The sequence below is a fragment of the Cetorhinus maximus genome, chromosome 1, assembly GCF_964194155.1.
Source record: "Cetorhinus maximus chromosome 1, sCetMax3.hap1.1, whole genome shotgun sequence".
Lineage (NCBI taxonomy): Eukaryota > Metazoa > Chordata > Chondrichthyes > Lamniformes > Cetorhinidae > Cetorhinus > Cetorhinus maximus.
This window is the reverse complement of record NC_135879.1, coordinates 210,310,132-210,328,135: the sequence shown is the minus strand read 5'-3', so window position 1 is coordinate 210,328,135 and position 18,004 is coordinate 210,310,132. Positions and strand designations below refer to the sequence as shown.

General features: G+C 42.7%; 1 protein-coding gene across 5 annotated transcripts in view; it reads left to right on the top strand.

Moving 5' to 3' along the window:
• Positions 1 to 286: 286 nt before the first annotated feature.
• Positions 287 to 18,004, top strand: part of LOC144686798 (mothers against decapentaplegic homolog 4) — a 94,728-nt gene continuing 77,010 nt past the window's right edge. For 2 of the 5 annotated variants that reach the window (XM_078552517.1, XM_078552525.1), the window contains exon 1: positions 16,565 to 16,779. The gene's annotated coding sequence lies outside the window, so the exon portion shown is untranslated. Of the gene's footprint in view, positions 307 to 16,123; positions 16,145 to 16,564; positions 16,780 to 18,004 lie in introns of those variants that run through there. The other 3 variants (XM_078552543.1, XM_078552554.1, XM_078552534.1) reach the window with 3 other exon arrangements.

The window sequence follows — 18,004 nt, the reverse complement described above, 5'->3', positions numbered from 1 at the left end:
TTGATCTCAATTTTTTTGTCTAAGCTAACCAAATCTAACTCGTATTTTTTTCCTCCATGCTTTCTTATTCAATGTGCAGCTTTCATTTGAAAATTGGAAGCTAATTCCGAAGTATTGCTGAAAACATTCTCCAAATGTTTGCTTTTTTTCAGTAAAGTCAGTTTAAAATCCAAGGTCTCAAAAATGAATCTCATCTTTCTTCATGAATTAGGTGGTTGAAAAAGGCTGCCTCCAGTCAAGCAAACTGCTGTGACAGCCTCAAGACCTTGTTTGTACGTGTTTGAATTAACTTGTCTATATTGCAGTGTAAGTCAATATCTATTCAAATATCTATTCAGTTCTATAATGCTTTAAAATATGCAGCAAACCTTGCTGTATGATCAGTTTTACATTTTGTTTTTGAAATATGTTGAATGGGGATGTCTTGGGATGACTGCATGCAAGCAATTACATCACGGTAAGATGCAGGTTTTTTTTGCAGTGATTTCCTTCAGACTGATTTTTTTTCTCAGTTATGTTAGTGTATTTTAAAATTGAAAACAATGTATTCCCAGAGCTGGTTTAATGTATTTTCTAGAACACACATACATGTTAAGTCAACAAAGCACCCCTTTATTTGTATGTGTAATTATATCTTTGATCATCTGCCATTTTGTATGCCTATTTGGCTCCTTTGCACATTGAAATAGTTTGTCAGATAAGTTCAATTTGACCACACAGGTAAGGAAACTTAAGGCAATGATAACATAAACAGCAACTTGCGTTTTTACTTAGCTTTTTTAACGTAGTCAAACATCCCAAGGAGCTTCACAACAGCTCCATCATTGACACCAAGCCACATGAAATATTAGGGCAGATGACCAAATATTTGATCGGAGGTAGGTTTCAAAGGAGCATTTTATACGAGGAAAAAGAGCTAGAGAGGTCAAAGGAATTCTAGGGCTTAGGACTTAGGCAGCAGAAGGCACAGCCACCATTGGTTGTGCAGGTGAAATCTGGGCATTCTTAAGAAGTCAGAATTTGCTGAGCGCAGACGTCTCTCAGTTGTGAAGCTCTAGAGATAGGGATGAGACTGTGGAGAGATTTGAAAACAAGGATGAAAATGTTAAAATTGAGACATTGTTTAAATGGGTGCCATTGTAGGTCAGTGAGATGATGGATGTAATGAATGTGGTGCAAGTTATGACACAGGCAGCTGAGTTCTGGATGATGTCAAGTTTGCAATGGTAGAATGTGGGAGGCTGGCTAAGAGCACGTTGGAATATTCAAGTCTAGAGGCACCAAAGGCATAGATCAGAACTTCAAGAACAGTTGAACTAAGGTGGAGCAGAGTCAGATGATGTTAGAGGTGGAAATGGGCAATTTTAGTGATGTCACGTGGAAATTGATGCAATGTTTTCTGATGACATCACCAAGGAGGCATCATGTAGTTGAAAAATAAGAGGCCAAGGATAGATCCTTGGGGATGCATCAGAAGTAGCAGAATTGGAGGAAGCTGAAGTGGTCAACCATGTCAAAGTCAATAAGGACAAGGAAGAATAGATTATCACTGTCACACAGGATGTCATAGTGACTTTGGTAAGGAATGGAAACCCGATTAGAAGAATTTAAACATGAAGTTCCAAGATAGATCAGCATGAATTAGGAAGACAACAGCGTATGCAAGAATTTGAGAGAGGAAAGGGAGGTTGAAGATGCAGTGGTAGTGTGCAAGGATGGAAAGGATCAGAGGTTTTTTTTTGAGGAGAAGGGTGATAATGATAGATTTGAAGGACAGGGACAATATCTGAGGAGAGAGAACTGTTGTTAATATCAACTAATCTGGGGGCTGGGAAGGGATATCAGATGGTCAACAGTTTAGTGGAAATAAAGCTGAGGAAGCAGGGTATGGCATAGGAGCGAAACTGGAGAAAGATATGATTGCATAGGTGGTGTGGAGGGCCAAAGGTTGGTCAGTTGGGATTTTGAAAGTGCAGTATAAGTGAATTGGAGTTTTTTTCAGGAATGAGCCCAGAAGGAAGTAAGGTTGGGGGTTGGAAGGGTGATGTGGGTGGAGAGATACATGTAAGTGATTAGACATTGCCTTATCTGTGATTGACACAAAGGGAGTTACAAAGACACATGAGATATAAAGTCAAAGGGAGGAGAGTTTAGGTGGACTAAGAGATTGAGGGAGGAATTGAGGAGGAACATGATGAGTTGAAATAGAAGTTGAAATTGCCAGCGAGAAGTTGCTTTGCTCAGAGACTGAGGGAGAAAAGATGTGACGATACCTCAATTTGTCATTGTTCAGGTGGGTGGTAGAGAACACCAAGCAATGGGGTCACATGTTTGAGAACACATAATTAATGGAGAAAATATTTTCTGTAGAAATTGCAGATCACGTGAAAATTTAGAAGATATGCTGAAGATAACCAAAGGTCAGAAATCAATACAATTTTTTTATCCCATGGCGGGGAGCACCTAAAAACTTAAAACCTGTGGATAAAAGTGCATTCAGCATTTTGGAATACTTTGCATGTTTTAAAAAAATTGTGTGGACTATTTAAAGAATAGAGGGCACTTAGAGATATGAGATGTATTTATGATTACTCTAGAGAGATGTTTGACTATTTTCACAACACCCCGCCCCCCCTCCCCCCACCGAAAATTTATGCTAAGCTATTTGGAATGAGAAGTTCAGACATTAGTTTGCTTTGGTTAGCATTGAGAACTAATAGCTGAGACTGAAGAGCACTTGACAAGTTTACAAATGACCATTAACTTTCTTACTGTGCCTTTTTAAGACATTGTAAATTTTATTAGTGAAATTGCCACACACTGGATATTCATAATACTAGGCCATTGCCAATGCCAGTGCACTTAAATCTTTAGAAGAATTAAAGGGAGGCATAATTTTGCATGGCTAATTAAAAACGACAGTTGTTAAACTTACTGGTATTAAAGGTTTTATGCATAGCATGAATTTGATAAAGGCAAGTAGTGTCTGGTCAATTTATTATTTAACCTGAAGTAAATAACTAGTTATAAATATATCTTAGTGGACTTTGTGCATATGGAGTTTCAAAATGCATTTGGTAAGGTGCCACTTAGAAGGCTGATTCATAAAATTAAGGCACACAACTGGAGTGTGGCACAATGGTTAGGAATATTGTTATGGCTGAAAATAGTAACTGGTGTGAGGGCATAAATGGGTAGTGTTTTACTAGGGCTCCTGTATTGGATTATCAATCCAGAGATTGAGTTCAAATCCCATCATCCCAAATTATGAAATTGAATTTAATAAATTTGGTGATTTGTGGGCTAACACCAGAAAAAAATGTTATGGAGGCTATTGAATTAGCATCAATGCCTTTCAATGAAGGGAGCTACACGATCTGGCCTGCACATGACATCAATTCCATTTTATCTTCTGACCGCTGATCCTTTTCCAACTGGAAACAGTATTTCCTTGTTTACTCTATCAAAACTACTCATGACTTGGAAAACCCTCAAACCTCTTAAACTTCTCTGCTCTCAGAATAACCATTCCAGTTTCTTCAGACTCTCCACATAACTGATGTCCCTCATTCCTGGCACCAATCCAGTAAATGTCTTCTGCACTTTCTCCAAGGCTTTGATAGCCTTCCTAAAGTGTGGTGCCCAGAATTGATCAGGTCCAGATGATTTGTGTCTCAGACTGCTGAGGGAAGCAAGGGAGGAGATCGCAGGGGCTCTGACCCAAATTTTTAATTCCTCTCTGGCCACGGCCAGAGGACTGGAGAACAGCTAATGTGGTTCCGCTATTTAAAAAGTGTTGTAGAGATAAGCCAGGGAACTACAGGCCAGTGAGCCTAACGTCAGTGGTAGGGAAACTATTGGAGAAAGTTCTGAAGGAGAGATCTATCTACACTTGGAGAGGCAAGGTTTGTTCAGGGATAGTCGGCATGGCTTTGTCAGAGGGAGGTCATGCCTAACAAATTTGATTGAATTTTTTGAGGAGGTGACCAGGTGTGTAGATGAGGGTAGTGTAGTTGATGTAGCTTATATGGATTTCAGCAAAGCCTTTGACAAGGTCCCACATGGGAGAGTTATAAAGAAGGCAAATGCACATGGGATACAGGGTAATTTGATAAGGTGGATTCAAAATTGGCTTAGTTGTAGGAGACAGAGGGTGATGACAGAAGGATGCTTTAGTGACTGGAAGCCAGTGTCCAGTGGCGTACCACAGGGATCTGTGCTCGGTCCCCTATTATTTGTCATTTATATAAACGACATAGATGACTATGTGGGAGGTAGGATTAGTAAGTTTGTGGATGACACAAAGATTGGCCGGATGGTTAACAGTGAGGTTGAGTGTCTTGGGCTACAGGAAGATATAGACGGGATGGTCAAATGGGCAGATAAGTGGCAGATGGAATTTAACCCTGAAAAGTGTGAGATGATACACTTTGGAAGGAGTAATTTGACAAGGAAGCATTCAATGAACAGCATGACATGAGGAAGTTCTGAGGAATAAAGGGACCTTGGCATGTGTGTCCATATATCTCTGAAGGCAGAGGGGCATGTTAGTGGGGTGGTGAAAAAGGCTTATGGGACACTTGCCTTTATCAATCGAGGCACAGATTACAAAAGTAGGGAGGTCATGTTGGAATTGTATAGAACCTTGGTGAGGCCACAGCTGGAGTACTGTGTGCAGTTCTGGTCGCCACATTATAGGAAGGATGTGATTGCACTGGAGGGGGTGCAGAGAAGATTTACCAGGATGTTGCCTGGGATGAAACATTTAAGTTATGAAGAGAGGTTGGATAGACTTGGGTTGTTTTTGTTGGAGCAGAGAAGACTGAGGGGCGACCTGATCGAGGTGTACAAGATTTTGAGGGGCATGGACAGGGTGGATAGGGAGCAGCTGTTCCCCTTAGTTGAAGGGTCAGTCATGCAGGGACATAAGTTCAAGGTGAGGGGCAGGAGGTTTAGGGGGGATGTGAGGAAAAACTTTTTTACCCAGAGGGTGATGACAGTCTGGAATGCACTGCCTGGGAGGGTGGTGGAGGCGGGTTGCCTCACATCCTTTAAAAAGTACCTGGATGAGCACTTGGCACATCATAACATTCAACGCTATGGGCCAAGTGCTGGTAATTGGGATTAGGCAGGTAGGTCAGGTGTTTCTCATGTGTCGGTGCAGACTTGATGGGCCGAAGGGCCTCTTCTGCACTGTGATTCTGTGATACTCCAGCTGGTCTAAGCAGTGTGTTATAACGGTTTAGCATAATTTTCTTGCTTTTGTGTACTTTTCCTATTAATAAATTCAGGGATCCCATAAGCTTTTTTAAACTGCTTTCTTGACTTATCCCAGCTTCTTCGAAGCTTTGTTCGCAAATCCACATGTCTCTCTGTCCTGTGCCTGTTTTAAAATTGTACTATTGAGTTCATATTGCCTCTCCTCATTCTATCAAATTTTATCTGCAATGTGTCTACTCATTTCACCAATCTGTCTTTCTGATGTCTGTTACTATCCTCCTCAATAACCTCCATTTTTTACTACATTTCTGAGCTTTGTGTCATTTGAAAACTTTGAAATTATGCCCTACATCCGAGTCCAGGTTATCAAGATTATATCAAAACTAGGGATCAACCTCACAGCTATTTGCAGAGCTGCCTCTTGTGACCAGGAGCAAAAGTTTCAGGTGAACCCTTTATATAGTTTAAACTATAAAGGAGGTAGTGGCATTGTCACTGGGCTAGTAATACTAGCTGATAGGAGGCTGATGCTCTAGGATCATGGGTTCAAATCCCACCATGGTAGCTGGTGGAATTTTAATTTAATTAATAAATCTGGAATTGAAAGCTCATCTCAGCAATGGTGACCGTGAAGCTATCATTGATCATTGTAAAAACTCATCTAGTTCACTAATGTCCTTTAAGGAAGGAAATCTACTGTCCTTACCTGGTCTGGCCTACATGTGACTCCAGACCCACAACAATGTCAGTGACTCTTAACTGCCCTCTGAAATGGCTGAGCAGTCCAAGGGCAATTAGGGACAGACAACAAATGCTGGCCTTGCCAGTGACACCCACATCCCATGAGTTGAAAAAAAGTAACATAATTTAAATGCTATATAGTTTAAATAGACTCAGATCACCACTTTTTTTTTTGTTTTTTTACATTTAGTAAGGTAAAGTTTGATTTTTAATTTTTAAAAATTTATTCTTTTGATGGGATGTGGGTGTTGCTGGCTAGGTCAGCATTTGTTATCCATCCTTAATTGCCTTGAGAAGGTGGTGGTGAGCCGCCACCTTGCACCGCTGCAGCCCATGTGGTGTAGGTACACCCACAGTGCTGTTAGGAAGGGAGTTCCAGGAATTTGATCCAGCGACAGTGATGGTTCTGGTGCCTAGGTCAATGCCAGGTGTTCCATCTGGTTTCATTCCTTTTTGATTTTTGTAGTGGTTTGGTACAATTGAGTGGCTTGCTAGGCTATTTCAGAGGGCATTTAAGAGTCACATGTAGGCCAGATCAGGTAAGGATGGCAGATTTCCTTCCCTAAAGGACATTAGTGAACCAGATGGGTTTTTACTAAATCGATGACGGCTTGGGCAAAATGACTAGCTTTTAATTCCGGATTTCTTTCTATTACTTAATTGAACTTAAATTCCGCCAGCTCCCATGGTGGGATTTGAACCTGTGTCCCCAGAGCATAATCCTGGCTTTTTGGATTACAAGTCCAATGACATCACCACTATGCCACCACATCCCCACATGAAATGGTGTATCATTTGTAAATGACTTCCTCGCCCCCCCACCACCCCATCCATTATAAGTAGCAATTATTTCAACATGAGTGTGGGTATCTTTTATTGTCCTTAAGTAGAAGGGTTTGTGCTTTTGCCAAGAATATGACCTTTGTTGGCTCTGTCCTTTGACCTTGGTGAAGTATTTTAGAGATTTCTTCTACATACGAGGAGCTGTATAAAAGCAATTTTTTGTTATCGATGACTAGGTTATGAAAAATTGTGCCTAAATTTATTTTTGCTAACAAAAAGACTGCAGAGATGCTATGCTGTATTCAAATAATGGAATGTGTAGATGACACTGAAGCTATTTAAGATGGACAATGAGGATAACATTTGAGGGCACTAAATATAAATGTCACAAGCTCTGTGGAAGGTTTGAGATTATCGAAATGAACTCTGTATTCCCCTCCTCCCACCTTGCGCCTCCCCCTCCCCCCATCAAGTTAGTTAATATGTGCAACAAGCTCTTAGATGAAGTCCAATTTTCTATGACTCCACCTTCCACTTATGTTTTTGCAATAGTTTTCATTTTAATTGGAGATGCACAGCCTTTCTGCTTAGTTGTACCCACACCACTTTCCCAGGGCCACAAATAAAACTTCCCATTTCAGTAAGCAGTTCACATGGACTTTCTCTAATCTGTATTTCCCACTCAGTGATTTCCTCTACTGGGGATACCAAATGCATATTAAGTGATGGCTTTTGTTAGGAATTGTGACCCTGACCACCTTGTAGCACTGCATTTTAAATCCACTTCCCATTTCTGCTGACTGCTTCATCTTATTTTACCCCAAAACTCAACATAGGTTTCAGAAAGAGTATCTTATCTTTCTACTGAATATAGTTGTTTGGAAACGTAGCTTTCTTATGTTCTACAACCTTATTTTCTTCACTCTAGTGAGTACTTGTGATGTGGGATGGGTTTGTAAGTGTCCAAGGGAAGGGAAGGCAGATCGTCATTTGGATTGGAGACCCTTTACCAGTGCACAGTACATGTTGTGGAACCATTCTTCATCTTTTCTCATGATTTGCAGATCCATAGTTTCATTTTAATTCTCCGTTCTGATCTTCATTGTTGCAGATTGTTTCAGTTTTTTCCCCACCTTTATATACGATACTGTACATTGTGCCTTTTTCTCCCCCCCTTGCTATTTTTATATTTTTGTACATCTGCACCATCTCACTGATGCTTTGCATCATTGAACTGTCTTTTAATGAGTAGTGTGTAGGTAAATTAACATGTTTGCTCCCTTTCTATGGCTGGTGTATCTGTTAGTTCTTTCTTTATTGGCTCACCTCTTTTTCTCTCATTTTCCAACTGTATTAAAATACAAAAGCAAGATATTGTTGGTACTGTAAGTCTGAAATAAAAATAGCCTTTCCTACATTTTTCTGTTTTTATTTCTTATTAAAATACATGTTTTCTCAAAATCATCAATTCTTCTGAAGATTACACCAGAAATGCCATAATGTGTTTTACTCCCCGAACAGATGTTGACATCTGTATACTCCAAAAATTTTGTAATTCAAAATTTCCCTGAGAGTAACTTTTACCCTCTTTGTTTTTACTTTATCAGAGAAGGTTGCAGGGTCATTTAAGACCTTTAAATAGGAACTATTTAGAAAATGGGCGGAGAGGTTTGGGGAAAAATTCATTTTCTTTTAAAATGGGGAAATCAATAGATTGTGTGGGAGACCATGTCATGAAAAATATATCTATATGGACTTGGAATAGAGTACACTGTTGTGATTTTTTTTTTGTTCTTCAACTTTAATTAAACATTTGGAAGACTAAAACCTTTGGCCCAATTCTACTGGAGTGAAGCATCTCTTGGTGTGCCCCATTAATTAGACTTTCTCTTTCCCTTACCTTTCGCTTGAAATGTTTTTTGCACTGCAAGTTGCTGGACATGCAAGCTTATAACATCATGGTGAGGGTAATTATGGGACTTGCAATCTATCCTTAACCAACAATATTTAAATACTAATAAACAAAGGAACGACAGAAATGGAAACATTGAATTAATGAAATCAGGTACAGAAAGAAAGAGAAATAAAAGGAGAAAGATCAGATTGAGAAATAATAAAATGGAAAGGAAAAGTAGGAAATTATTTTTTCAAAATCTCCAAACAACTCATTACCTTTGGAATGTATCTCTACAGTTTCTGGGCTGGAGATGGCATACAAGAACATAAGTCCCTAGCCCAGTGATTGTGAGTATCTAAGGTAATTAAAAAGAAAGGAAGATGTACTCATCCGAGATGCCACAGTTTAGCAGAATCGATCTCTTTGAACCAGCCACAGAAGACTGGTCTCAATATATAGAATGTCTTGCATTCTACTTTCACGCCAACGAAATCACGGGGGAGGAAAAGAGGAGAGCGATTCTCCTGAGTATTTATGGGAGCAAAACAGTTTAATTCAAAGCTTGATGGCCCCCAGTGCCCCTGATTCAAAGACCTTCGGTGAATTAGTAGACCTCATTAAGGGACATTTTCAACTCAAGCCCTCAGCCACAATGCAGAGGTTCAGGTTCAATTCATGGAACAAAGTCCCAGGGGAGACCTTTGCTACCTACGTGGCAAAATTAAAACAACTAACAGTATATTGTGATTTCAGTGAAACCCTGAATGATATGCTCAGGGATCGGTTGGTCTGTGGCGTGCAAGAGGATGCTATTCAGTGAAGATTGCTGGTTGAAGTGGATCTTGATTTTTAAGAAAGCGTTAGAAATAGTGCTTGTGATGGAAAGCGCGGAAAGAGATTCGCAAGTGATTCAAGGCGTGTGAAATGGAGCAGTTTTCCTAGTTGGGTGGGAACAGCTAACCAAAGAATTAGAGGAAACAGCTTAGAGCAAAGTCAAAAACTAATTTTTATCAATATGGAAACAATCATACTCCTAATGATTGGCAATTTATAAAGGCAGTGTGTTATTTTTGTCACAAAAGTGGACACATATTGAAACATTGCAAAGTGAGATTTAAACAGGCTTCCAGACAACAAAATCCGTCCAATTAAGTAGTGTAGAAGAGCCACAAACAACCAATTCTGGCATTTATTAATTATTCAACATGAAAGTTGGAAAGACAGAGCCAATTACTGTCACATTGCAAGTGAATGGTAAACCCTTAAAAATGAAAGTAGACACGGGTACTTCTACCACTGTAATAGGAGAACACACTCAGATATTTAAATAAAGGTGATCAACAATTAAATTTGGACAAACATCTGCCAAATTTAAAACGTGTACAGGTGAAGAAATCCAGGTACAAGATATCACCAAAGTAACTGTTCATTATAGACATCAATCAGCACAGCTACCAGTGATTGTGGTCGAAGGTGAAGGACCAAGCCTTCTAGGCTGTGATTGGCTGAAAGAGATTAAATTAAACTGGTCCAAAATCTTCCAGTGGCGAGTAGGGGGACTACAAGAGTTACTTAAAAAATTACATCATCTTCAGGGATGAACTGGGAAAAATCCAAGGCATACAGGCCAAGATTTACGTCAACCTAGAAGCAGCTCCTTGCTTCTTGAAAGCAAGACTGGTGCCATATGCCCCGAGAGAGAAGGTTGATGCTGAGTTGAACTGGCTAGAGAGGCTGGGTGTCATAAAAGCGGTTCAGTTCTCAGTGGGCAGCACCCACAGTCCCTGTCCTTAAACCAGACCAGACCATCTGAATCTGTGGGAACTATAAACCAATGGTTAATAAAGCAGCCATACTGGACAGGTACCCTATTCCCAAGATTGAAGACCTCTATGCCAAACTAGCAGGAGGGACAACGTATACAAAACTTGACATGTGTCACACATATTAGCAACTGGAGCTGGATGATGCCTTCTGAGAATTTGTGACCATAAATACCCAAAAAGGGCTATGCCAATGTACACGCCTGCCCTTTGGTGTTCCCTCGGCCTGTGCCATTTTTCAGAGGACGACGGAGAGCTTGCTACAAGGACCGCCTCAAGTTGTGATCTCCCTGGTCGATGAACTGATAACTGGATTCTCTAAAAAGGAACACTTGGCTAATCTAGAGGAAGTCTTGAAACAATTTTTAGAAGCAGGCGTGTGCTTTAGGAAGGAAAAATGCACTTTTCAGGCACATGAAGTTATTTATTTGGGCCACTTGGTAGATGCCCAAGGGTTACACCCTGTCGAAGAGAAGGTCAAAGCAATTAGAGGCACCTGCATCTAAGAACGTCTCTGAACTTAAATCATTTTTAGGGATGGTAAATTATTATGGTCGATTTCTACCAAATTTATCACCAGTTCTAGCCCCTCTACATTCACTGCAAAGAAGAAAACAGCATCGGGTTTGGGAATCACCCCAAGAACAAGCCTTCATGAAAGTAAAACAGCTCTTGCACTCTTCACATTTGTTAGTGCATTATGACCCGACAAAGGAATTGGTGCTAACCTGCGATGCGTCCCCCTATGGAGTGGGAGCAGTACTATCTCACAAGATGGATGACGGTACAGAGAAGCCGATAGGCTCTGTATCCAGGACACTTACCACAGCTGAAAAAGGATATTCTCAGATTGAAAAGGAAGGTCCTTCAATTATTTTTGGTGTAAAAATTCCACCAATACGTACATGGGTGACATTTCACGATAGTATCAGACCACAAACCACTTTTGGGTTTGTTTAGTGAGGAAAAGGCTAGATCTCCCATAGCTTTTGCACAAATACAAAGATGGGCCCTAATTTTGGCAGCAGCATATGAATACACCTTTGTACATGGACTAGGGATTCATACAGCAAATGCCGATGCCCTAAGCTGCCTACCTTTGCAAGAGAACAATGACCATGTCCCAATTCCCCAAGTGTTCGTATTAGTGATGAATTTCCTGGATTCCTCACCAGTCTGTGCCAGGCAGCTAAGAAATTGGGTGAATTGTGATCCAGTCCTGTCTCGAGTGAGAGACCAAGTGTTACATGGTTTGTCCCAGGAACAATTCTCTGATGAATTGAAGCCATTTTTCAACCGAAGACGCGGGATGAGCAGTCAAGATGGTTTTCTATTACGGGGTGCACGAGTAGTAGCTCCATCACAAGGAAGGGAACCACTCTTAGTAGAGTTACGCAGTGCCCATCCGGGAATCTCACGAATGAAGACAATAGCACGAGGTTAATTGGTGGCTGGGGATGGATGGCGATATTGAAAAGGTGGTAAAACACTGTGCAATGTCAACAGCTGCAAAAGTTGTTGGTGGAAGCTCCATTACACCCATGGGAATGGCCTGGTAGACACTGGATGAGATTGCACATCGACTACATTGGCCCTTGGAACCACGTTTCTACTGATTATAAATACTCATTTCAAGTGGTTAGACATTTCTGAGGTAAAGTCGCCAATGTCAGGTGCTATTATGGAAAAACTACACCAAAACTTCGTGATCCTTGGATTGCCGGGGGTAATCATCTCAGATATTGGTACTATGTTTACGAGCATTGATTTTCAACGATTTGTCAGCTTCAATGGTATGAACCTCGTGAAGACTGCACTGTACCATCCATCACCTAACGAACTGGTGGAAAGAGCAGTACAAATTTTTAAGGCGGGAATGATTAAGCAGGTGACTAAACTTGCGCATTTCTTATTTCACGACAGAACAACCGCACCCTCCCACAACGATAGGTGCAACACCTGCAGAATTACTGATGAGGCACTGTCTTTGAACAAGACTAAGCCTGATACTTCCCAGTTTGGAGGGGAAGGTGGAGAAAAGTCAAGGGAACCAAAAAGTGACTCATGATTTGCATAGTTATGAATGACAATTTACTGTTGGATAAGCAGTATATGTAAGGAATTTCAGTGGAGGATTGAAGTGGTTACCTGGTAAAGTAAGCTCTGTGACTGGACCACTGTCGTACCATGTGGAAGTGGAGGGCTGGATCACCTGTATGCATGTGGATCATTTGAGAAGGGAGGTACCCCAACAAAATGATGTTCCACCTGTAACAATTGCTGAACCTGTGGTCCCTGTTGAAGTTGCTCAACCAAGGATAGACATGCCCGATGCCTCTGTCGGAATGGATGACACTGAACTGCCTGTCCCTAATGAGATACCTTACATTAATGCATTCCAGAGACTGTGGTTCCTGCCAAAGATTCAGAAGTCGTGGAGCTACGATGTTCCACACGGATCAGGAAACCACCTGGAAGACTGAACTTGTAAATTCATGGAATTTCAGAGGTCCTCTGACACCTTACGTCACATCAACAATTTCCAGTTCCCTGGCCCCAACCGCTTCCTCTTCACCATGGACGTCCAATCCCTCTACACCTCCATCCCCCACCAGGATGGTCTGAGGGCCCTTAGTTTCTTCCTTGAACAAAGGCCCGAACAATCCCCATCCACCACTACTCTCCTCCGTCTGGCTGAATTTGTTCTCACACTGAACAATTTCTCCTTTAACTCCTCTCACTTCCTCCAAATAAAACGTGTGGCTATGGGTACTCGCATGGGCCCCAGTTATGCCTGTCTCTTTATGGGGTATGTGGGACATTCCTTGTTCCAGTCCTACTCAGGCCCCCTCCCACAACTCTTTCTCCAGTACATCGATGATTGCTTTGGTGCGGCTTCATGCTCTCGTCTGGACCTGGAAAAATTTATTAATTTTGCTTCCAATCTCCACCCCTCCATCATTTTCACATGGTCCATCTCTGACACTTCCCTTCCCTTCCTTGACCTCTCTGTCTCAATTTCTGATGATAGACTGTCCACTGCACTCCGTTCTCTCAGGTCCAACCCCAACATTGTCATCAAACCCGCTGACAAGGGTGGTGCTGTTGTTATCTGGCGCACTGACCTCTACCTCGCGGAGGCTGAGCGTCAACTCGCAGACACTTCCTCCTACCTCTCCCTGGACCATGACCCCACCACTGAACATCAAGCCATTGTTTCCAGGACTGTCACTGACCTCATCTCCTCTGGAGATCTTCCTCCCACGGCTTCCAACCTGATAGTCGCCCAACCTTGGACGGCCCGCTTCTACCTCCTACTCAAAATCCACAAACAGAACTGTCCCGGCAGACCGATCATGTCAGCCTGTTCCTGCCCCACGGAACTCATTTCTCGTTATCTTGACTCCCTTCTCTCTCCCCTTGTCCAGTCCCTTCCCGCCTACATCCGTGATTCCTCTGACACCTTACGTCAGATCAACAATTTCCAGTTCCCTGGCCACAACCGCTTCCTCTTCAACATGGACGTCCAATCCCTCTACACCTCCATCCCCCACCAGGATGGTCTGAGGGCCCTTAGCTTCTTTCTTGAACAGAGGCCCGAACAATCCCCATCCACCACTACTCTCCTCCGTCTGGCTGAACTTGTTCTCACACTGAACAATTTCTCCTTTAACTCCTCCCACTTCCTCCAAATAAAAGGTGTGGCTGTGGGTACCCGCATGGGCCCCAGCTATGCCTGTCTCTTTATGGGGTATGTGGAACATTCCTTGTTCCAGTCCTAATCCGGCCCCCTCCCACAACTCTTTCTCCGGTACATCGATGATTACTTCGGTGCGGCTTCGTGCTCTCGTCGGGACCTGAAAAAATTTATTAATTTTGCTTCCAATCTCCACCCCTCCATCATTTTCACATGGTCCATCTCTGACACTTCTCTTCCCTTCCTTGACCTCTCTGTCTCAATTTCTGATGATAGACTGTCCACCAATATCCATTACAAGCCTACCGACTGCCACAGCTACCTCGACTACAGCTCCTCACACCCCGCTTCCTGTAAGGACTCCATCCCATTCTCTCAGTTCCTTTGCCTCCGTCGCATCTGTTCTGATGACGCTACCTTCAAAAACAGTTCCTCTGACATGTCCTCCTTCTTCCTTAACTGAGCTTTTCCACCCACGGTCGTTGACAGGGCCCTCAACCGTGTCCGGCCCATCTCCCGCGCATCCGCCCTCACGCCTTCTCCTCCCTCCCAGAAACATGATAGGGTCCCCCTTGTCCTCACTTATCACCCCACCAGCCTCCGCATTCAAAGGAACATCCTCTGCCATTTCTGCCATCTCCAGCATGATGCCACCACCAAACACATCTTCCCTTCACCCCCCCGGCGGCATTCCGCAGGGATCGTTCCCTCCGGGACACCCTGGTCCACTCCTCCATCACCCCCTACTCCTCAACCCCCACCTATGGCACCTCCCTATGCCCACGCAGAAGATGCAACACCTGCCCCTTCACTTCCTCTCTCCTCACCGTCCAAGGGCCCAAACACTCCTTTCAAGTGAAGCAGCATTTCACTTGCATTTCCCCTAACTTAGTCTACTGCATTCGTTGCTCCCAATGCGGTCTCCTCTACATTGGAGAGACCAAACGCAAACTGGGCGACTGCTTTGCAGAATACCTGCGGTCTGTCCGCAAGAAAGACCCAAACCTCCCTGTCGCTTGCCTGTTTAACACTCCACCCTGCTCTCTTGCCCACATGACTGTCCTTGGCTTGCTGCATTGTTCCAGTGAAGCCCAACGCAAACTGGAGGAACAGCACCTCATCTTCCGACTAGGCACTTTACAGCCTTCCGGGCTGAATATTGAATTCAACAACTTTAGATCTTGAACTCCCTCCCCCCATCCCCACCCAGTTTCTTCCCCCTCCCTTTTGTTTTTTTCAATAATTTACATAGATTTTTCTTTTCCCACCTATTTCCATTATTTAAAAATCTACAACTAATACCTTGTCAGTCTTTCCACCCCACCCCAACTAGAGCTGTACCTTGAGTGTCCTGCCATCCATTCTTAATTAGCACATTTTCTTAGATAATATCACCACCTTCAACACCTCTTCGATCCTTTTGTCTGTGACATCTTTTGATTATCTGCTCCTATCACTGCTTGCTTGTCCCTACAACCACTCCCCCCCCCCCCCCTCCTTAAACGAGCTTATATTTCACCCCTCTCCTAACTATACTCAGTTCTGCTGAAGGGTCATGAGGACTTGAAACGTCAACTCTTTTCTTCTCCGCCGATGCTGCCAGACCTGCTGAGTTTTTCCAGCTAATTCTGTTTTGTAAATTCATGATCTGTGTAAATGTTGTAATGTCATGAGATAAATATCCTTGTAAACACAAAATGTACAGAAAAGTTAAAAGGGGAGGAATGTAGTAATTATAGTTTTGATAAATGTAGGACTGTAGCTTTAAGAGTAATCCTGTGCTGTAAGATCATATGGCCTGTGTAAATGAATGCATTTGCAGCGTGGAGAACCTCTAGGGGAGTTCTTTTTTAGTCATAGAGTTAGATGCACGCATGTAGCTGCTGTGTTGTAAATAAAGTTCAACGTTTCCACTAAGAAAAGTTGCCTGGAAAATCAGCTCTGTCACAAGTGGTATTCAACATTATGAAGGTTTGCATTAAGGTAATTAATAATGGATTCTTTCCAGTGGTCAGGAGCCGACTAAGATAATCACCAACAATTAAAGGTCAGAAAAAAAGTTTATTTACAGAGATTGTGGAATTTAGTGATTCAGTGCCAGAAACGCAGGGAGCAGAGATTATTTTGACAGGAAATCCATTATTTGGGAAATAAATAAGTCTGATAAGCAAGCGGAGAGGGGCTGGGATTGGTACAGGTAGCCCGTGCGGATAATATTGTGTGCAAATAACATTTGCAGAGTTTGGTGTTTAATGTGTGGCTGTCATTGTTGCCTTGCTGTCAAAAGCCGAGCCCCCCCGCGCATGCAGACAGACTGCTGTCTGGCTGTGCCAGTCGGCCGGCCGGAAATTGACGAAATCACTCGGAATTCCCCCCCCTCCCCCCAACCCCTCACTTGCAGGGCGCATGCGCCTGGTGAACCGCCATGTTGTGTCCTTAAAAAAAATCTGGGTGTCGGGGAGCGGAGGAGCCCAGGGTGAGGAATAATAATAATAATAATAATTTTAAAAGAATAAGCGACAGCTCCGATTAGATGCGGCTTGGAGATCCCAGGGCGATCGAGCAAGCCGATAGCTACTCCCCTTCCTCTCTGTGAAACGATCGAGGGAAAAGCGACGGTAAGCGAGGCCGATCCGGGGCCGGAAAACTTTCTCTCTGGCGCCGGGGAGGAGAAGGCGGGGGTCCCGAGGCCCAGGTTAGGCCTGGAGTTACAGAACTTAACCCCCCCCCCCCCCAAAAAATGGTCAAGTTTGCAAGTTCGTCCCCGCTCCGAAGCCTCTGCATGAGCATTAACTTAAGCACTGTTGCTATGGTGATTTAAAATAAACATTTTATTCAGTCTTTACCGTGGATTTGGCTGCTTTTCAAGGGGAGTCTCAGCGCCGTAAACATGAGAATGGCGGCGGGGGGGGGGGGGGGTGGTTGGGGAGAGAGGGAAGCATTTCCTGCCTCTCTCAAACACGCCAGTTAATTTAAAAAAAAATTCGAAATCCTACTCCTGATTTCTTTCAGTTCTCCCTCCTTTGGAGTGTTTAACTCGTATTCACACCCGGTGTTGCTGGGAAGTAGCAAGGGTCTGAGTGTTGAGTTAAAGCTTTCCAATTGCACTGAAGTCTCTTCTGATCAAATCATTGGACTGATTTTATTTTATTACGAGGTTATTTATGTTTATTTCACGGGAATCTCTGCATCTAAAATGTTGACTCTTTAAAGGTTGTGTAACCTCTTCGTTTTAAACATTGAACTCATTCATGTTGTGAATCCGCCTTCTGTGGTGCAAATCGATTGTTTAGAAATTGAGCGGGAGTATTGTATGCAATATAATCCATATTTTTGTTTTTTGGCAAATAACTGATAAGCTTCCTAACTAAAGTCAAGATATGAGAAAGCAGATCAATCTATCAGAATCAGTCTGGTCCCTAACTCGCATAATATCTAGCCTCCTCTTAAACACCAACTTAAATTGTAACCTCTGCTACCTCACCTAGGAGATCATCCCAAAAATGTATCACTTGACTAGAAAAGCTATAGCCATGAGACTTACAAATTACAATTAATGAAAAATTTTAATCTTCTGATCTTTCACCCTGCTTACACTAATCTGCATGTTTGTTAGAACTTGGAAATACAGACATATATCTGCTGAAACATCTAAGGAACTTGTGCCCTCTCTCCCACCCCCCCCCCCCCCCCCCCCCCACCGCCGCCGCCACCAGTTTCCGTCATCAGACCACACTAACTGCCTATCTTAACTGTCTTTCCAGATTGTAAAGTTTAAGCTTCTCTAATTTGGGTTAGTCTATTTACCCTTCTCTCCACATTCTTGTACAGGTTGACTAGAAT